At 42.5% G+C, this 22,294-nt stretch overlaps 1 protein-coding gene and 1 long non-coding RNA gene across 5 annotated transcripts in view; both read right to left on the bottom strand.

Moving 5' to 3' along the window:
* Positions 1 to 22,294, bottom strand: part of SUGCT (succinyl-CoA:glutarate-CoA transferase) — a 714,296-nt gene that overhangs the window by 177,766 nt on the left and 514,236 nt on the right. The gene's annotated exons all lie outside the window — the stretch shown is intronic.
* Positions 20,594 to 22,294, bottom strand: part of LOC140613144 (uncharacterized) — a 3,651-nt gene continuing 1,950 nt past the window's right edge. For all 3 annotated transcript variants that reach the window (XR_012014279.1, XR_012014277.1, XR_012014278.1), the window contains exon 2: positions 20,594 to 21,439. This is a non-coding gene — a long non-coding RNA (uncharacterized lncRNA). The remainder of the gene's footprint in view (positions 21,440 to 22,294) is intronic.

The following is a 22,294-nucleotide window of genomic DNA, read 5'->3' as shown; positions in this document are numbered from 1 at the left end:
CAACCACTGAGCCACCCAGGCGTCCCTGCTCTTACCTTTATTAATTCCTTCCTTGTATTTGCGTCTGTTTTATTTTGCACTTTTTCTAGGTTCTTGTGGTGGGAGGGTAGCTTTATTGACCTGAGACTTCCTCTTTTCTGATGTTTGCATTTAATGCTAAAAATTTCCCTCTCCTTGCTACTTTAGCTGTGTCCTGAAAAATTTAATATACTGTATTTTCATTTTCATTCTGTTCAGTTAGTTTTTGTTTCTTTATATGTTTGACTTCCCTTAAGATTTCCTCTTTTACCCATGATTTATAAGTGTGTTGGTTAGTTTCCCAGTTTTTGGAGATTTTTCTATTACCTTTCTGCTATTGATTTCTAGCTTAATTCCAGTGTGGCCAGAATACACTCTATGATTTTTACTCTTTTAAATTTGTTGAGGTTTTTCTTGTGGCCCAGGGAATGGTCTATATCAGTATATGTTCTGTGGACACATGGAAAAAATATGTATTCTGCTGTTGTTGGATGTCAGCTGATGGTTATTGACTTCTTCTATTTCCTTGCTGATGTTCTCTCCAGTTGTTCTCTTTGGTTGTTGAGAAAGGGGTGTTGAAATCTCCAACTGTAATTATGAACTTGAGAATTTCCCTTTGAGTCTATTGGTTTTGATTCACACATTTTTCACTGTTGCCTGATGCATATCCATGTAGAACTTTCCATCTCTTCTTGATATATTTACACTCCTATATATAATAATATAATATATAATATATATATATAATATAATATCCACCTTTGTTCTGATAATTGGCTTAGCTCTGAAGTCTACCTTATCAGATATTAATATAGTCAATCCCATTGTCTTTTGATTAATATTCCATGATCTTTTTCCATCCTTTTACTTTCAACCTACCAATTGCATTATGTTTGAAGTAAGTTCCTTGTAGAAAGTACACAGGGGAGTCATATTCTTTAATTCACTCTGCTAATCTTTCTCTTGTAATTGGTATATATAGATCATTTCCTTATACTGTAGTTTTATATATTTTAGAACTCATGTCTGCCATTTTGTGTTTTCTATTTCTCTTGCTTTTTTTTTCTTTTGCCTACCGTCCTGTGGGTTACTCAAATACTTTTAAAAATTCCATTGTGGTTTAGGTATCATATTTTCAAACTGTGTACCTTTGTACAGCTTTTTAGATATTATATTATATATACATCTTTTATAACTGTCCACTGCTATCATCATTTTGCATTTACTTTTTTATCAGTTTAAATGTAGTGTAGAAACCTTACCTCCTTTTATATGTGTTTATCCTCCCTTATTTATAATTGTCTTAAATAGTTCCCCTATATACATTTGGAACTACATCAGTGTCTGACTTTCTTCAATCTTCAAATATGATTTTAAAAAATTCAAGAGGAGAAGGAAAGTCTATTGTAATTATCCATATTTTTACTCATCATGTTCTTTCTTCCTCCCTTATGTTCCAAAATTCCTTCTTTTATCCTTTTCTTTCTATTTAGAGTTTCCTTTAGCCATTCTTTTAGTCTGCTAGTGACAAATCCTCTTCATTTTCTTTCATCTGAGAATGTCTTCATTTTTCCCTTCATTCCTGAAGCATATTTTTGCCATTTATAGGGTTCTGGGTTGACAATTCCTTTCTTTCAGCACTTGAATCATATTGTGCTACTTTTTTCTTGGCTTCCATAATGTCTGATGAGAAATCTGCTGGTATTTGAATTGTTTTTCCTCTATAGGTAAAGTGTCATTTTTCTCTGGCTGCTTTAAAGATTTTTTTCTGTCTTTAGGAGTTCTCAGAATTATGATGTGCTTTGGCATGGATTTTTTGTTTGTTTGTTTCTCTTTAGGATTTGCTCAGCTTCCTGAATCTCTACATTCATGTCTCTTGCCAAATTCGGGAAGTTTTTAGTCATTATTTCTTCCAGTACTTTTTCAGCCCCGCCCTTGTGATTTTGTCTCTCTGGGACACCAGTAACAGGATCCCACAAGTCCCAGAGGCTCTGTTCTTTATTTCCTAGGCTATTTTCTCTCTGTTGTTGTTATAAGGGAATTTCTATTGTTCTGTATTGAAGTGTACTGATTCTTTTCTCTGTCCCCTCTGCTCTGCTATTGAATCCAGTTGTTGAGTTTGGGGTTTTTGAGGGTTTTAAAAAATTATATATTTTTCATTTGGTTCTTTTTTTAATCATCTATTACTTTGCTGAGACATCCTTTCTTTACTTAGACTTTCCTTTGTTTTCATTTGTTTCAAGCGTATTTATAATTGTTAATTTAAGTATTTTAATTATTACTGCTTCAGAGTATTTGTTAGCTAATTCTAGCATTTCTATCATTTCAATTTTGGCATCCATTTGTTGTCATTTTTCATTACATTTGAGGTATTTCTAGTTCTTAGTATGACGAGTGATTGAAACCTGCAGTTTTAGTATTGTTATGAGACTCTGGATCTCATTTAAACCTTCTGTTTTAGCTGGCTTTATTTAACTCTGATTCAGTAGAGTCACTTTCCTTCCTTCCTACCTATTTATTGTATTTATGTATTTATTGGCACATGGAGAATTAAAATGGACAATTAAAACAAAGAGATTTCATATAATGTTCCCCCACTCTGTGAAAGCCCAGCAGTTTGGAGGGGAATGATCCCACCTTTAGCTTCAGAGTTAGTTTCATTTAGTCTAAGCCACTGAGAGTGGCCCTTCTGCTTTCATCATCATTATTGATTTGGGAATGGGCACAAAACCAGGCTCAAACCTTTCAGCTCCTAGTGTTCCCTGGGCCTTAGCTATAGTTCAAGGAAAAGCAATGTCACAAGTAGGCCCAGTCAAGCTAAAGCAAAGCATTCTCCATCTCCTCTGGAGATGACTGAGGAAGCATGCAGCCATGATTGTTGCCAGCAGAAGCTCTTAACTTTGAAGGAAATTATCTGAGGATAAATCAAACATGGAGAGCACAGAATCAAAATCAAAACCTGATTCATCACACTCACAGCCCACACTGTGTAGGACTTCTCAGTTACTTAAGTCAATAAGTTCTTATCTCTGGCTGCCCTTTAGATTCTTCTGGGAAGGTTACCAATACTTGAAACTCATCCCATAGAATCTTACTTAAGTGTTCTGAGTTGGGCCCCTGGCTTTCGTATTTTTTAAAAGATCCCCAGGTGATTCTAATGTGCCTTCAGCGTTCTGAATCACTTCAATCAATCTTCTTTATCATTGATGACTATTTAAGTTAGAGTTTTCAAACTTGCTCTTGAGAGCATTTTAACTCCATATTTCCAATGTACATAAAACTCCATGTTTTTTTAGATTTTATTTATTTATTCATGAGAGACACACAGAGAGAGGCAGAGACATAGGCAGAGGGAGAAGTAGGCTCCCTGCAGGGAAGCCCAATGTAGGACTCTATCCCAGAACCCCAGGACCATGCCCTGAGCCAAAGGCAGATGCTCAACCACTGAGCTAGCCAGGTGCCCCAAAACTCCATGTTTATTTATTTATTTTTTAAGATTTTATTTATTTATTCACAAGAGACAGAGAGAGAGAGAGAGAGAGAGAGAGAGAGAGAGGCAGAGACATAGGCAGAGGGAGAAGCAGGCTCCATGCAGGAAGCCTGACATGGGATTCGATCCTAGGGCTCCATGATCATGCCCTGGGCCGAAGGCAGGTGCCTAACCACTGAGCCACCCAGGGATCCCCATCCATGTTTAAACATGTAAAAAATTACTTGCTGATTTTGTTAAAATGCAGATTCTGTTTCATAGCTCTATAGTGGGAGTTAGTTTGCTAAGGCTACTGTAACAAAGTACCACAGCTGGATGGCTTAAGCAAAAGAAATGTATTCAAAATCCTGAAGTCAAGAAGTCCAAGATCAAGGTGTTGGCACTGCTCGTTTCTTCTGAAGGCTCTGAGACAAGGATCTGTCCCAAGCCTCTCTCCCTAGTTTATGGATGGCCACTTCCCTCAATGAAAATTTCCAAATTCCTGTCCAAATTTCCCTTTTAGCACCAATCATATGGGATTAGAGCCTACCATGATGACCTCATTTTAACTTGATTTCTTCTGTAAAGACTGTATTTCCAAAGCATATATTACTGGGGATTAGGCCTTCATATATAAATTTCAGTGAGACACAATTCAGCCCAAACCGGGGTGGATTAATAATGTGTATTTCCAATAAACCTCTAGGTGACACTGGTACTGCTGGTCCATAGATCACACTTTGAATAGCAAGGTTCTACTGATATATTTCCTATGCATAAGACTGAGTGGAATTGAAGCCCTCCTAGATGAATGGTCTTGAAACTACCTAAGGAATAATTAACTGGTGGGTAGAGTGTTAGGAATGGGTTACTGGTCATTGCCATGGTATGGATTAATTTAAGAATATGTGTATAAGAGACCACCATGCTCATAGAGGACCTCCAAGAGAGACTAAGGGGGAGGGTACTTTAAATAACTAAACACACATATGCATTACACCAAAAAGTCATAAATAATTTTCTCTTGATGGCTTTAAAAGAAAGTAATACTTTTACATAATTTTCTTTTTTCTATAAATTTTCTAATTTAAAAAAAAACATATGTATTACATTAATAAGCAGGAAAAAGGGAAAATGTTATTTTTAAAAGAATCATCCTTAATTAAAAAGTAAACAAACAAAAGCAATAAAATTAACCAGTCTTTTATTTACCTTCATAACAGAGGGCAGGAATTCTCTACTGCAAAATAGAGATATACTAGCATGCTAGTGTTTTGCTACTATTTGGACATTAAGCTGAGATTTTTATTAATGTCATTTAATAAAATCTTCCTGTGTTCTGTATATGGAAAGCAAGACCACTGTCCATTTGAAATTTTTGGTCATAAATTTTAAATGAGTCCAGTCAGTAAAGTTGTAGCTTTTTTTTTTTTCTACTAGCAATGTTCAGCTGCACAGATACATGTGTGGCATAAGCAGATAGTTGGATTTAACTAGACTTGGTGTTTTGCCAGTTAAGTATGACAAAAAGACGGAGGAACAAGGAATGTGAGTTTGCAAGTGCTGAGCAGTGGAATCCAGGCCAGTAGGCAGAGAAATAAGGGCACCCGGAGAATGATGAATAGTTGGAAAGAGACACAGCTAAATATTAGTGGGAGAACTCTTGGAAAGGCAGAACCAGAAGAAGCAAGTTAGAAATATAGGAGGTGATAGTCATTCTGGGTTGCTTTTATCAAATCAAACTTTCTGAGGTGGCACAAGTATCAGTGATTAAACATCTCAGATTAAACATCTCAGATATTACTGCCTAAAGAAGTTGCCAACATGTGGTGATAGAGAAGATCATGGAAGGGATCAGAGAACCACTGTACTGGGGTATTGTTTGAATTATCTGTTTGGATGTGGAAATTGCCAAGAATGAGAGGAAAAGTGGTCAAAACTGATATAATCACCCAGATGCTGACATTGTCATCACATAAGAGGCCAGGAGGCCAAGAGATGACAAGAAGAAGGGCTAAAAGTAGCAAAGTCTGATGAAGAGCAAAGAAGACAAGACTGTTCAGAAGCAGCAAATAGAGAAAGGGATTCCCACTTGGCCTTCTAGCCCTGAGATCTGTCCAATAGGAAGTCCACAGGCTGCCATGGGAGAGAGCTGCAGGAAAGGCAGTACGCTCAGGAGAGAGCCACGTTGGGTTAGAGTTAGAGCAAGAAAGAACTTTCCAGGAAAGCAGGGAGGGTACAGGGAAGTTGAGGAGAGATCACAATGGGAGGTCTGGAGAGTGAGAGAGTCAGGGGTGGCAAATGGGATACGACTGGAGCGGTCACAAACCAGGAAGGCAAGTGGCTCTGAAATGAACTAGGATGTGAAGACTGCTGAGACTGGCCCTGGGTTTGCACAGGGCAAGCTGGGGGAGGTCCTGTGGCTGCTAGGCATTAAAGCCAGGCAATGTGGTGCAACCCCTACCAGAGGGCTCACTCCCAGAGCACGTGTCCTGCGTGTCACACTTCACACATCACGTTACATTTGTAATGCCATCCTAAGACAGCGATGACTGGCTAAAGTTTCAAACTCTCCCTTTTCAATGTAAAGAGACAGCTTCACAAACAAGGGCTACGTTTTCCTGCCATCTCCTCCACCCTCACCCTGTGATGTTAGGCGGAGGCGTGAATTAGGTGTAACTAATTTCTGGCCAATGAGATATGAACTGGAATGAAGTGTTGCTTCAGGCCTGGCCTGCGCACACTTTCCATGCTTTCTGTCTTGGCTCTTTCACTGGCTGAAAGTCAAAGTCAGGTGACATGGCAGGCCTCCTATTGAATATGGAAGAGGCTCTCCCAGCCTGAATGACTATACAGAGCAACTCTCCTGGTTAGGAGGTTTTATGTGAGAAAAATTTAAATTCCATTGAATAAGCCACTGAAATTTCAGGGTTTGTTTTTTTTTTTAAAGATTTATTTATTTATTCATGAGAGACACATACACAGAGAGAGAAGCAGAGAAACAGGAAGAGAGAGAAGCAGGCTCCTTGCAGGGAGCTCAATGTGGGACTCGATCCCAGATCCTGGGATCATGCCCCAAGCCAAAGGCAGACGCTCAACTGCTGAGCCACCCAGGCATCCCTGAAATTTCAGGGTTTATAATATTACCCAGCTAATACTACTTTAACCAATATATATCTATCGTGTGCCTAATAATTAGAGTCAGAGACCTCCTCCAAAAGTTACTAAGGTGTAATTTAGCAGTTATGCCCACCAACCATTATCCTACATCCCTCCTCCCCAGTTCATATAAAGAGAGGACTAAGAGGAGGTGATAGGTGCGTTGCTGGCTTCATGAGTACTACAGTGTGTCTATGTAGAAGGACAGAGTGATGGGGCCCCTCACCCAAAGCCAAGAGGAAAAAAGGTAAATAATGTGAAGTGATGGCTGCATTAATTAACTTGATGGTGGGTATCTTTTCACAACATAGATGTATAGTCAATCATCACGTGGTGCCCTTCAAATACATTACAATTTCATTTGTCAATTATACCTCAATAGAAAAGTCTAGGTAAAAGAAGTATTAAGTATTAGGGGAGAGGGGGAAGGAAAACAAGCTATCTCCCTGTGCTATTCCTCCTGCCTGACCCCAACAGATGAGGATCTAAGTCTGGAAGAGTTTTGAGAGATGAATCAGAGCCAGAACATGTACCCCTCCACTCTGAGAGGTATATCTAGCCTTTGGTAGGTAAAAGAAACGACTTAAAAATGAGTGTGGGATTAGACTAATATTTGACCTAATATTAAAGTAACGGGGAATTTATGGAGTCATACCAATGTTTTAGTAGATGGGAAAGTGAGGGAAGGGTTCAACATTGACAGAGTTGAAAACAGTCATCGGTGAACATCAAGACCATTTCATGTCTCTCTCTCAAGGAGTTGAGACCCCTGACTATAGAGGTTATACGTCATATCATCATTCTAATGTGTAAATATTTAGAGGTTGATCATTGAAATGACATATATAAGGAATACCAAGAAGTCGTAGGTAGAAACGGATGGGTTAACAGAAGGTCTGACACATATTAATAGAGGGACAAGGTATTTGAGTGTCATTTGCAGTTTCAGTTTTTAATAGTGGCACTGTTGGGTAGTAGATCACTATACTGGTGTCCACAGGCCAAGTATTTCAGCCCAGCTCTATCACTTAGGAGCTACAAGAGCTTCACGGGTCACTATTCTTCTTTGACCTTAGATTCTTCATCTGGAGAGTGAGGATCATGAAATCCTCTTCATGAGATTACAATGAAATGTAGCAGGGTCCACTGGACACTTGTTATAGAATGTGTTCTCCTGGGGTACCTGGGTAGCTCAGTGGTTGAGCATCTGCCTCTGGCTCAGGTCATGACCCCCGGGTCCTGGGATGGAGTTCTGCATCGGGTTCCCCGCAGGGAGCCTGCCTCTCCCTCTGCCTATGTCACTGCCTCTCTCTCTGTGTCTCTCATGAATAAATAAAATATTTTTAAAAAATAATGTGTTCTCCGAAAGACACTAAAAGCAGAATCTGATAACTGTAGATTTATAAGGATTGGTAGGCTAGTTTCTATTCTGACCTCATTGTCAACGTCAGATTCAACACAGATATGGCACTGACGACACACCAGTGCCATGAGCAAATCATGCCCGGGCTGACGACCACAAAGGAAATTACTCCTTCCTGACTCACCAAAGGGGAAAAAGGGTATACGCATATATACATACATACACAAAATCTCTAACAGTTATATACATGTAACTATTTTCATAGAATTTTGATTTATAGCTTTAAAGAAAAAAATAGCCTTAAAACCATGTAACCCCTCATGTATCCTTTCCCTAAAGCCATAAACACACCTCCAGTTATCCTGTCCAACAAAAATATACCACAGCAGGTGGAGTCACAAAAAAAGTAAATGGTTTCAATATTTTCATTCATTTCAGCCCTATTCCCTCAACAAAAACTTCAAACTGCAGGTGCGTGCAGCATACTTCTGCTATGACAAGAGCAGTGTATCTTTGTAACTGGGGCTTCACCTAATGATGTGTGAACTAAATGCTAACTGCAGCAAAATGACTCCAAGCCAAGAAAGCCCCAGTCGAGGGTCTCGCCTGGAAGAGGGCTACGCCACAGGAACACACCAGACTGGGGTTGGATCTTTGGTCCTGGGGAGATCATCATTCCTTCCTTCCCTTCAACTTCTAATGTTTCGAGAACAGTGTGTGAATTAGATTGGAATTTTCAGTTTGCAGACATTCCTCACGTGAGGGTCCAAATTTGATTTCAGTCTGGAAACCAGAATCTAAATGAGTTTGAGAGAGGAGTAGGTTTCAAGAAAGGTCAGGCCAGTCAAAGTAAAACGCTAACCAATTATTGTAGGGAAGCAGTTTCACATCTGGAATTGGTTATATGTGGAACAGAAGGAAGAGTTTTCTTAGGACAGTCGGTTTAATTACATTTTTAAAACAAGAAAGAGGAACCTAGGATCTCCAGCTAATCTCAAATGCAAACAGGCCACCTCTAGATAATCAATATATTTGCTTCTTATTTCAACCAGAATCGTTAGTACTATATCCATAAGTGGTTTCTATCAGTTGTTGGTCAACTAGGGGAAAATCTTTGGGGTGTACATTTTGCTTGGGAGTTTGTGTGTTAGGGTCAAATCTAGGCGTTCGGACATCTTGTCTCTTTAAAAGAAAAGATGCTGAGAGAGAAGCATAATTTTGGCATCAGGCTGACCTAGATTTTAATTTAGTAGCTGTGTGACTTTGGGAATGTTACTTAATCTTTCTTTATCTTTTTCTTATCTGGGAAATGGGAATAATTCTTATCTGGAAGAGATCTGCGTTCTGATTATTATATTAAATTACACAGCATATGTAAAACAACCATAATAAGACTGTGTGGCTACACAAAGTAACCCACAAATGTTGACTCTCTTGACTCTCTTCTTTGTTAGCTTATTTTTCTGAAAGCAATAGATTTTTGGCAAATACAATGAGATGGAAAGTTGTACGCACCCTACAACCTGAACTGTCGGTAGGATAGCACAAGAGAGGATAAGAAATTAAACGTACTGATGGATTTGAAAAGTATTCACCTTTGGAGCTCAGAGAAGTTCATCATCCGTAAAATGTATGCCCGGACATCTATTTTTGTGATTGTAGCAAATTGTACCTTGATTTCATGACTGCCCCCGCCACTCCCCCCACCAAAATAGTCAATAGTAGCATATTGTAATTATCTCAATTCACCAAAATCAGGACAACCACAAGCCCTGGGGTCAGAGTACCCCCTGGGCCAGAGCGTGTCATTCCCTTTGTAACCAGTGTCGTTGCCCATGGACAAGTTTGTCGACTGACACTCCGCCCGCCCGGAGTGTAAGAGACAATTCTGCTTTGCAATGAAGAAGTTTAGTGTAGCTAAGAACGATGCTGAAAGCAACATTTTACTCCCGAGGAGCAGGTTATGACCTTTCAAATGAAACTCAGCCAGAACATTTATATCACATTAACACCGGTAAATGGAAAAGAGAGAGAGGGAGGATATAATTATGTTTGCGAAGGCACTGTGGCATTGGTGGTTTTTATTGCCTTTCCCCTAAGTTTTTCTGAGGTCTGCAATATATTTCATCAAATTAATAGCATTATTGAATCCCTTCCCTTTCCCCACGTGAGTCCCGGTGCGGGAGTCCACCTACGAGGGACTGGGAGGGCCTAGTGCTGTTGCTAGAACCACACAGATCAGGGTGACAAGGAAAGATGGTTTCAAAAACACCAGATGCCACGGAGCCAAAGTGGCGGAACAATGCATCGGAATTATCGAAAGAAAAGAGAGTTGTTTGTCCACATTTTTAAACCCTTAAGGACAGTTTTCGGGCACTTAGTGTGGGTCTTTGTGTGCGCGAAGCACAAAATGCAGGACAAGATAGAGTCGATGTTTAAATGGCATGCAACACGAGGGAGCCGCTTGATGGAGCTGAGCATTTGCTCTCGTTACACTCTGCTCTGTTTATAAACATTCCAGCGATGTGAATAATAAGAAGCCAAGCACAGGCCTTTGTCATCCCTCCATGATCTTTCTGGTACTGGAGGGTTCAGGAGGAGGTGTTGAGTTTCTGTGTGCTAAAGCTTGTCAAGGGCACATCAAAATGCAATAATGAAATCAACTACCAGACAGATTGGATGGCAGATTTTGGCAGCTAACAAGGAGCTTTCTTGTTATAGGATGTGCAAACTTGTGGATTGCACTGCAATTAGAATTTTTTTTTTTTTTTTTTTTTGCCTGAGCTCTTCTTGTACTTTAATTCTCATAAGTGACAACAGCAAAAGACTACTTCTCACTCCCTAACGTACTCTATCCATCTCCTTGTTGCTAAAGTAACTCATATCTTAATTTAACCTCAAATTTTCAAAAATCAGATCAATGCTATTCAGTGTTTATGAGATACTGATACTTCAAGGAAAAGTCGGTGATAGATGACTTAGAACTAATTCTCTTGCATTTTTTTTCAGTGTGTGCAAAATATCCTTTTGGTACTTTTTGTAATTGTTGTTGTTGTGGTTTTAACCATATGTCTCCAGTAGGAAAGCAAGATCTTTGTTTCTTAACAGCTGATGTGTACTTGCTACTGTGTCACACAGGAGTCCGTAATACTGTTAGCGACAGCTAAATCATTTCCACAAAAACTAATTTTAGCATCCAGGAAGGGAAAAACAACACTATTTCTGTGCTACTTAATAGAGGGATTTCATGTGAAACAACTCGGTGAACCAGGTCAACTTGTTTTTCAAAGGTTAAAGGTGACACGCCTACAGGGGTAAATGGTCTCCTCAGGGATTTATGGCCTAACTGCACCAACGTGAGGGCTCCATGTAGCTGATGAGGCAACTCCCAGAATATTCTGGTTGTTTAAACTATAAACAATCCTGGAAAGGAGTAAAGTGGGAACTGAAAGGGAGGGGAAAGGAGATAGAGGGATTGAATTCAGATTTCTAAATACACTTAGGGAATGTCCATTTCAGATTTTTAAATTCACTTAGGGAATGTTGGCTACCATCCCAACGCCATTGCTTCCAGTAGGAGGGTGGATACACCCGACCATCATAGAGTGGGTATCACAAGCACTAAAATCACAGTGCAGTTTATGATTTTTTTATTTTACAGGATAAGAGGTTTTCATTTTAGTGAACAACAACAACAACAACGAAACTTCAAAAATTGAATTGCAAATCCTTAAGAGATAAGACCTAGAGAGGAACTAGCCCCTATATTTTTCACTCTTTATTTTACTGAGAACGAAGAAAAATTGCTTATATATCCAAAAATACATATTTGGTTTTGAATCCAAAACCAGGGGCACCTGGATGGCTCAGTGGCTGAGCGCCTGCCTTTGGCTCAGGTCGTGATCCTGGGGTCCTGGGATCGAGTCCCCCACATCAAGCTCCCTGCAGGAAGCCTGCTTCTCCCTCTGCCTATGTCTCTGCCTCTCTCTATGTGTCTCTCATGAACAAATAAATAAAATCCTTTAAAAAAATGAATCTGAAGCCACTTTTTAATGCATTTAATGTATACTAGCATTTTGTATGAATAGACCAGACAATATCCTCTGTATCAGACCAGACAATGTGTATCAGGTTCTAGGAATACAAATAAACCAGAAACCATCTCTACTCACCCATGGGCCTTTGATAAGGAGATAGAAATACTGAGACCAACTCTTGCACGCAGTCTGATGGAGGCACAAAAATGGAATTATAAAGTCCCCTCTTCATGGAGATGAGGCTGGAGCTGTCTTGAACAAGCACTTTGGAAACAAACTTGGAAGAAAGGACAACATGGGTAGAGGGAAGATCACTAGTTAAAGTACAGGGGGTTGGAACACGGTGTGAGGTATGAGGCTGGAGATTTCACAGATTAAAGATTCCATGACAAAGAGTTTAGATAGGAAGGAGATTCAGGGATTCTCAGCAGGGAGTGACATAATCTCCGTCCTTTACAAAGATCTTTAAGCAGCCCTGGGGCAAACAGATCCAAGAGGGCAAATATTATTATATCAATACAGATTTTCCTTTCAAAACAATGTTTGGTAAGAGCCACTGTGCAATTCCAACTTCCTGTTAAAATATCCATGAAGACACAGGAAAAGTAAATACACCAAAAATCATCAGCAGACTGAATCTATCAGCAGTCTGAATCTAGGAAAATGGACATAACTCCACATGGGTGGAGCCGGGCTACCTAACATCTTTCTGAGATTCTATCTGCAGCTCGAGAGAGAAAGCCAGAAGCCACTGGGTAGTAGATAAGAGGGAAGATCCTAGAAATACAGCGTGGTGCATTTTGGAACATTGGTATAGATGGTGTTGGTACACAGCCCTGTGATCATGAATGTCAAAGTTTTTAATATTATTCAATCAGTTCATCAAACTAGAGAAAGAAGAAGTCAGGGAAGGAGTGAATTGCTCCTTCAATAGAGTAGAGGTACAGTATGATTTAAGTCTGTTGTAAAACGGGAGACAAATATGTACACCAGCCTTCACATGCACAACCAAGGAAATAATTCAGTCTCAAGGTGTATAAAGGCCAACCTAATTTTGTTTATTGAGAAATAGTGAGTCTGGACCCTTGTTTGAAGGTGAGTAAAAAGAAAACCGACATGGAGAAAATAATCTGCAGAAAAAAGAAAAGAAAAAATAGCATTCGATCCATAGGGATGAATAAAATGGTTTGTAATATTTCAGGACTGAGAAGAATTTCTAGAAAATGCTTGTTTTCCTCAATGAAGGACAAGGAGACAAGGTAACTATGAATAGGAACACATAATCTTAAGAAAATAAGAGGATGAACTGAAAAATAAAAGGAGGAATTAAAAGGGTGAGGATAAAATGAAGAACCAATGGCAAGAACACAAAAACCACGCTTTTAGAATTAACATCTTTAAAATCTGCATTGAAGGAACGCTTGAGTGGCTCAGTGGTTGAGCATCTGCCTTTGGCTCAGGTCCTGATCCCAGGGTCCCAGGATTGAGGTCCACATCGGGCTCCCTGCATGGAGCCTGTTTCTCCCTCTGCCTGTGTCTCTGCCTCTTCTGTGTGTCTCTCGTGAATAAATAAATAAAACCTTTAAAAAAAAAAATCTGCATTGAAGTTGGGGCAGAACCAATGATACAAAAACTTGAATCCATCACAGTGAGCATTGAAGTTTTCTTAGAACAAAGGAAAACCCTAAGCAGGAAGGAGGAAATGAAAGCTGCCAATGATCAAAATATCATAAAGCCAACTTGAGGCTGAAAGTTGTTTCTGAAGAAATGAATGAAAGAAAAGAAAACCAGCAATAATCAAAGGAATAAGAGGAAAAAGTTTCCTTGAGATGAAGCAAGGCCTGTGTAAGCAGACTGCAATGGTTGACAGTTATAATTCACAGAAATACCAGTGAAAAAGTGCAGGCCTACACATATCCCAAAGTACAAAATTAAGTGAAAGAAATTCCCAAGTTCGAGAACACAAAGCAACAAATTTTGATCCCTCTTAACAATGTCCTTTGCCACATTAAATACAAAATGACAATGAAGGACCATCTAATTCATTGCTGAAATTAGGTTAAAGCAGGTCCATATGCTCACTGCTAATCATTTCTTCCTGAAACAGATTATAAGAGGTGGCAAAACATCTCCTCAGAAGCATGTACCCAGCAGCCATGCAAACTCTCAGTATCAGCTTCCTCTGAAAGATGTCAGGTGATTCAAACCTTCAAGTCATAAGTATGATTTAGGATGTTATCATATGAGCAGAGAGCTAAAACCAATGGAGGCAGGCAGCCTCTAGGATGGCCTCCAGTGATCCCTATCTCCTAGAGTTCCTGCTCTGGTGTAATCCTCCTTCCTTGAGAGTGGATTGAATTTAGTTATCTTCTTATAGCAGACAGAATGTGGCAGAGGTAACAATGTTACCTCCAGGGTCAGGTTACAAAAAGAATGTGGCTCCTGCCTTGGGCACTCTCATTCTCCCCCTCACCCTGGGAATTTCTGCTGCCATGTTGTAACCTGCCCAGTTGAGAGGCCTACGTGGTAAGGCACTGAAAGAGCTCCCCCGTCAACTGCCCCGATCAAGGAGCTATGAGGAGCTGGGGTCCTCTGTCCAATAACTTGGGGAGAAATGAACCCTACCAACAAATTCACTGCCCTCGTCGCACCTTCAGATGGGAACGCACTCTTGGCAAGCACGTGGATTGCAGTCTAGCAAAAGACCTTGATCCAGGGGCATCCATTCAAACCAGGCCCAGACTCCTGACACAAAAACTCTGAGATAATAATGTTTGTTGTTTTCAGCCACTAGGGTGTTGGGTAATCTGTTATGCAGCAATAGAGAGCCAATATATAATGTTTTAATACTGAGTCAAAAATAAGGGGATAGAGCATAATTCTTTGACTGGTTTCTGGGTCACTTGGTGTTCTGAGATCTCTCCCATATGGCTTATTTTTTATACAGCTGAAGAGCGGTCTTGGTCTTGAGATGAGAGTCACCTCTGATCTGAGCAAGCACGTGACACATGTGCTAAGTCCCATGAAGCCTCTGACCACGGGCTACGCAGATGCAGAAATCAGCTAATCAATCAATTAATCCATCAATCAATCCATCTTTTAAAATTTAAATTTCAACCAATCTATCTTTAATACTAAAATAAGATCTCCAAAGATATCTTAAAATAGAAGATATAATTAATGTAGATCACCATAATCTATTACGATTTAGGCCTAAAGCCCCAGAATTTATTTGGGAAGGCCTGATAGTACAGTGGTAGGAAACACAGCTCCAGGAGTAGAAAACCCTGTTTCAGCATTGGGCCGACCAGCTCTGCCTAGAACTTCAGGCAAGTTCCATAATCTCTCAATACTTTGATCTCCTCCTCTGTGAAGCAGAGATATGCTATTGCTTGTAAACACTGGCACAGAAGCATGATACCTACTCAGAAAATGTGGGATCCCTGGGTGGCGCAGCGGTTTGGCGCCTGCCTTTGGCCCAGGGCGCGATCCTGGAGACCCGGGATCGAATCCCACATCGGGCCCCCTGTGCATGGAGCCTGCTTCTCCCTCTGCCTATGTCTCTGCCTCTCTCTATTTCTCTCTCTGTGACTATCATAAATAAATAAAAATTTAAAAAAAAAAAAAAGAGAAAGAAAATGTGAGGTGCAGTCACCATATTTTAAGAGCTAAAAGTGGAAACGAAGGAAAAACTAAATTTGCTCAACTCCTAATCTCTAGTATAGGCAACTCAGATCCTGCTGTTTCAATCTTAATTCTGGCAATTAGGAAAAGATATAAGATAGATAACAGTTTTGAAAAGCATAGAGGTCATAAAATATATACGTTTTAAAACAATGGAGAAATATAAACAAATAAAGAGACCCCCCTCCCAAAAGCAACATAAAGAAGCACATTAAAAAAAATCAAATAAGTCAAAGATGTTCGACTAAATTCTATTAATGACAGCAACAAAGGAAAAAAGATTAAGCCCTTCTGCTCTTTAAAGAAAAATGTTTCTCAAATTTAGTCAAAAAAACATCATATTACTTTTGTCTTAGTTTCCAAGGGCTTCTGAAACTAATTGCCACAACTTGGGGTGGGAGAGGGGGAGGCTAAAAAGAACAAAAACTTATTCTCTCCCAGTTCTGGGACCAGCAAGGTGTCAGCTGGACTGTGCTCCATGTGGAGGCCCTAGGGACGAATTTTCTCCTGCCTTGTTCTAGCTTCTGATTTCTGATGCTTCCCTACAGTTCATGGTCTTCCTTCGTAGGCAGCTGCCTCCATCTTCCAGAGGCCACCGTCTCTGCTTCTAAATCTCTCCCCCCTGACCAGCACACTAATCATTAGATTTAGGACCAGTTTCAACCAGGACAACTTCATCATAACTCAGTTATATCTGCAAAGACCCTATTCCCACATTCACAGGTCCCAGGGGTTAGGACTTGTACACATCTCTTGCGGTGCACCATTCAACCCGTAACAGGGAAGTACTATTTACAAAAGGACACCTAAAATATATCCCCAAACAATTTAAATATGTGACAACAAGGAAACTAATTAGCATGCGTCTGCACAATCAAATATTTGAAACCAACTAAAAATCAGGTATGGAGAATAATTCATATGTGAGGAAATGTGAGTGATAGGATATCAAGTAAAAGTATTAAAATACAAACAGACAAATAGGAAAAAAACAAGATGCAATGACCTCAAATAATCTATGCACAAATATGTATAGAAAAATATCTCAGAGAAAACACTAAAATATTAATAATGGTTAACACTGGTTGATAGGATTAGAGGCGATTTTTATTATCATCCTTAGAATTTGCTGTACTGTTAACAATTTCTTACAGTTAGATTTTGTTTAGACTTTCACAGCTTTTGTCTGCTTCATAACAGTAAATGTAAAGTGTATGTTTCAAACCCACCTTCTGATGGTTGTGGATATGCTGGGGTTCTTTGAAGCACAAGGAATTCAATAAAGCACAAGGAATGTATGGGATTGAGGTGGTTGTAAGTTTACACATAATATATTAGTTAAGATCACATACCAATAACCTGGGCTTACAGTCGAGATCTGTTACTTCCTGGCTGCGTGAACTTGGGCAAGACCTAACCTCTGTATGTCCTAATCTGTAAACTGGAAATGGAACAAGGCTTGCCTCAGAATATTGTTTTGGCAAGGTTTTTGCTCACATATTTAACAAAAATGATGGGTCAGCTGTTTTTACGTACAGTTGGATCAACAATTTCATATAGCGTCTGAAACGTAAGTTTCAGGTACCAGCAATGCCATATGGTGCATGAAATCCCTCTCGCTAATATTAGGAGCATTCGTAGGAATAGAAGTGGTGGTGGTAATAATGTACCTTCCTTTTTTAAAAAAAAATAATGTACCTTCCAAATTTCCACATGCATATTCTGATGCAGTGCATTCCCCTGAAATGCAGTATGAGGACTTCAACTGCCCACAAGGCACAGAGGTCCTAAAGTGACCCAAATGAGGACCCTTCCCTACCAAATACACAGGCAAGAATGATATATTTCCACATGTTTTTATAGCCTTCAAATGCCTTGACCTTCTAATGGTTTGATGCTATAGACTTAGAGCTACCTGTCCAGCCCCCAGGGAAATAGGCCACGGAAGACGCTGAGGGCCCTGATATTAGTGGCTCCCATCTGTTCCTGCCTTGCTGTGTCAAGCTGCAGGTGTTTGAGGTCTGCGACCTTCGTGTGTGCCCAGTGCAGCCCACTGAACCCTGGCTGTTGTGTTCAGAGCGCTCTCCCCAAGAACACAGCAGTCTGGGATCTGCCCACGGCATTAACTGCTGGCAGGTGTGCCCAGTTCCCGAGTGGGCATCATCATCCTGTTCACCCAGACCCAATGTGGAACTAGATGATTCAGTCATGTAAGAAGCATTCACCAGCTACAAGGCCTTGTGCTGGATGCTGGATAAAATAGCACTGGCCCCCCTGGAGCTTAGTGAATTAAAGCACTAGACAAATACAGAACTACACGTGGTAATCAGTGTCATGAAAGAAATAAGAGGATGCAAGGATGGAAGAAAATCAAACAGGAAGAGGTGACCTAGTCAGACTGGGTAGTTGGGGAGGGCCTCTTTGAGGAGGTGACAGTTCATTCAAAACTCAAGAATGAGGGGAATGAGCTCAGCAAAGAGGAGGGCAGGACAGCGACCCGAGTGAGGGAATACTGCATGAAGGTCCTGACAGGGAGAGCACCGGACAAACGCAAATGACGGGAGCGAAGCAGGTGCACTGGCCCAGGGGACAGAGGAAAGATACGGCTGAGCTGAAGAGAGGCCAGTCCCTGCAGAGCTTGGTCTCATTGGAGGCAGTGAGAAATGCATCCTGAGTCTGTTCTGACTGCACCGAGAAGGCACTGATCTGCTTTAAAGCGAAGGAGCAACAGTATTCAAATTACCTTTCCTAACATCGGCTGCTTTCTGGAAAAGAGAAGGAAGGGCCTGGGACCAGTGTGGAGGCAGGGAGTTGGGGGCATTTGAGTTTTCTGTTGGGAAAGAAATGGTAGAGCTGGCTTGCTGCCACACTGTGTGTGAGGAAGAGGAAATCCCATCAGGACTCTTGCTCGAGCAAACGGCTGGATATAGGGCCACGGATGCAGAGGCCAAGCATGGAGAAAATCCCATTGGTGGGCTGGTGATGCTGGAGTTGGAAATGAGGATAAGAGGGGCGCCTGGGTGGCTCGGTCGGTTAAGTGTCTGCCTCTGGCTCAGGTCATGATCTCAGGGTCCTGGGTTCAAGTCTCCATGGGCTCCCTGCTTAATGGGGAGTCTGCTTCTCCGTCTGCCCATCCTCCTCCCCATGCTCGCACATGCTCTTTGAAATATCCTGTATTTCAAAGACCTCGGAGACATCTAGTACCCCAAAGGAGATGAAAGGAGGCAGTTGGAGACACACATCTGGAACAGATATGTAGGTCTGAGCTCGAGATAAAAATGTGGAAGTCGGTCAGGGTCAGAATTGCCCAGACTTTGCGAGGCAGTTCCCACTCAGACTAGAGCCATGGCCTGAACCCAAGCTTGGTTGACTGAGGGACAAACCTCCCACCTACCCCCTTTCCCTGAGGTGGGGGCCCTGCCGGAGACTGGGGTCTACTCTGGGATCTTGTCTGACATCTAAAGTTAAATGACCTAGATATTTCCCACCAGGCTTCTAGAACCAAAACCTGTATCCTCTGATCTGAATCTGGCCTGCATCGGTTACCTGTGCTCCACCAGGTGCTTTTATTTTAAATGAGTCTTAGTGGAAAGGCAATGTATCCCCAAGGAAGACAAACCACAGTGTTTCAGTGAAGTGACGATGAGAAAAATGACAGGACAGAGAGCCTTTGCCTTTCACGGCATCCTCAAGTGCATGAATTGAGGGGCATACAAGAAAGGCAGCCCTGAGAGCATTTCTTTCCTGTCCACATAGCCTCTGGACTCTTTCGCATAGCCAGTCATCCCGCAAACACCACCAATCCAGGAGTGAGCCATGGCCAACGGCACCAGGCCCCGGGGTTCTCCTACGACTGGCTTCTCGCTTGCCCTCTAGATCAGAGGCTCCCTGTGCTCGCTGTCCAAACCCCAGGGTGCGGGGGGAGATGGTGGATGGGGAGGGCATTTTAGGCAGGCAGCCAACAAGGGAGGGCACAGAGTGGAACCACAGCAGGTGCGAGGAGGGAAGGGGCTGCAGTTGGGGCACATGTTCTACACGAAGGCAGGCGCGGATGGATAGATGGGCAAGAGCAGGGCACAGCGCATGACCTTGCAGTGCAACTGAGGGAGGCCAGAGGACCTGCCTTTCCCCTGAACCCAGACGCAGGGACGATGACGATGGACCCACAGTGGGATCCGGATGGACCCCATGAAGCAGTCTGAGGGCAAGTGCCACACCGGTCTGCCCGAGAGAGAAATGAAGAGATGAAGGAGCGGCGGGGGGTGTCTCCTGGAGCTGCAAACTGCATGTGAGGCTGCAAGGCTTCCTGCCAGCTTGCGACTGACGGGCACCTGGGTTTGCATGGATCAGAGGAAGGGATCCTGAGATTAAACCGTTGGGCACGTCTGAGTGCAAAATGCTGTGGTTGAGCTGATGGCTCTTGTCAGCCGGGGTGCAACTCCCCGCTTTCTTGTGAAAACCAGACCCACCTCCTGCAGTTCACAGGGCCGTGCGTTCAGCTGAACTGCAGAGGCAGCATGAGGAAGAGCAAGGGACCGGGACAGAACAGGCTGTGTGACCAGTGCCTGGGGCTTGGAGCCCAGTGAGTGATCGTTGCGCACCAGCTGTGGGCAGAGCCCAGGATACGACAGGTGGAGGGGCGAGAAGGCCTAAACAGGACAGATGATTAGTCTAGACGTGGGAGGCACCATGACACGGGTCAAGGGATCCAGAGGGGTGTGCTCTGAATACGGGGGAAATCCAGAATTAACGGCCAGGGAACGAGGATTTAGCTGTTGGAGCTTCTCCAAGGAAACTTCCTCCGTCTCCCACCCCTACAGTTTCAGAACTTACTGAGAAATGGATGCAAGAGTCACACAGGGATCAATCTATCAGCTTTATTGCTAGTAAAGCTGGCTCAGACAATGAGGCTAGTTGCTGAGGTCCCGGGGGGCCCCCTGCTTCCCCACACCCCCCCAACCTGCAGGCTTTCGGGGGGCAGAGGGACAGCCTGCCCTGTCGGGCTCCCACGAGGAGGGAAGAGCCTGCCCTGCTGGCCAGCCAACTGGGGGGCTGAGCCCCACCAAGTCAGTTCCTTTCCCCATATGAGGCAATCAAAGAAGTCCCCTGGTCCTTCGGGAGGGGGCTGGAGAAAGGCTGCAAGTCTCCTCTCTTCTCAGTATCTCCAGAAGGACAGATGTTCCCATTTTATGGGCCTCGATAGGGATCCTGGAGAAGGAAGGAAAGCATTCTCCTTGCATTGTCCCAGCATTTACCATCAGATTGTACGTTTTGATATTTACCGGAAAAAAATTCTAATTTCTCAATGAGCTGGAAGGCCTGAAGATCCTTTGTTCCAGTGGCCTTCAATTTGTGTTTCCTTTGGTTTGGTTTTTAGTTGCCCAAGTCATCCTTCAGACATAAAACACGGAAGGCCAGGCTGTTTTGCCTGAAAGGAGCAGAAGGTAGGAGGTGCGGGAAGCCCGGGCGGGACCCATGAGGGCACCCTCCCTTCCCCAGCAAGCACCCAAAGGCAACTCAAAGCAAGCCGAGGACTTCTAGCTTTGGTTCCCAAACCTCCAAAACAGTCCTATGGTGCTGGGAAAACACTAACCAGAGAAGTTCTGATTCTTAGTCATTAAGGAAAACGCCTAAGCCAGACTGTGCAGCTGAGTCACTGGTGGTGATGGGGCTTCTGGAACCATCGAGTAATCCTCACCTTGACAGAGGCTTGAAAGCAACACAGAAAGTTTCAACTCACTTGGAAGGGTCCGAAACTAATACCGGTCTCCTTTCTTTTTGGACTACCATCCACCCCATCTCGTCATGCCCGTAGGTCTTAGGGGGGCTGCAAGTGGCTGTGGAGTTCACACTGAAAGGTGTCACCAAGCAGGGCGGTGAATACCCTTTATTGCCATTGCTGCTGATACAGGTCTTTGCAAAAGGGTACATAATGACCAGGATGGTTCACCCAGGGGGTAAAGGGTTATATAAGCTCCTGGCGCTGCCCAGGGGACCCCTAGCATCATAAGGTGTCTTGCTGTGTCTCCTGTCCAAAAGGGACCTGAAAACAAAGGTAACCACATTTGTCACAACAGGCAGGTGCTAGCCAGAACCAACTGCCCTCACTGGAGCCCTGGTCTTCCGTGAGAAAAGGGTGGTGATGGAGGTGTTCTTAAACCAGAACGGTAAAACTGATCTGGCTGCTGAAGACAGCAATGGGTTAAATCACTGAAATCAAATGAAATAAAAACTTTGAATCATGTGTGTCTTTTTACGTCGGAAGTGACCACGTACTGGCTTGCTTACACGTCTCAACCTCAATCCCACTGGCCTGGTCCCCAACAGACTTGGACCTTCCAATGTTCTAGGTAACAGGCTTTGGTCCATGTCCCTCCCTGATTCTGTTTCTTGACTTAGGATGGGGACCAGAAGCGGTGGTGTGGCCTTTGACTTTAGGTCACGTATGTTCCACCAAGGGTGACCGAGGATGTCATAGGCATCGTCTCCTGCCTTCTCGGTCCCTAACCCTGGTTCCTGTCTATTCCCCTCACCTACCCTCAGTTCATGTCCACACGCCCACAG

Source organism: Canis lupus, chromosome 21 (assembly GCF_048164855.1).
Source record: "Canis lupus baileyi chromosome 21, mCanLup2.hap1, whole genome shotgun sequence".
Taxonomy (NCBI): Eukaryota; Metazoa; Chordata; class Mammalia; order Carnivora; family Canidae; genus Canis; species Canis lupus.
This window is presented reverse-complemented; position numbering and strand designations above follow the sequence as displayed.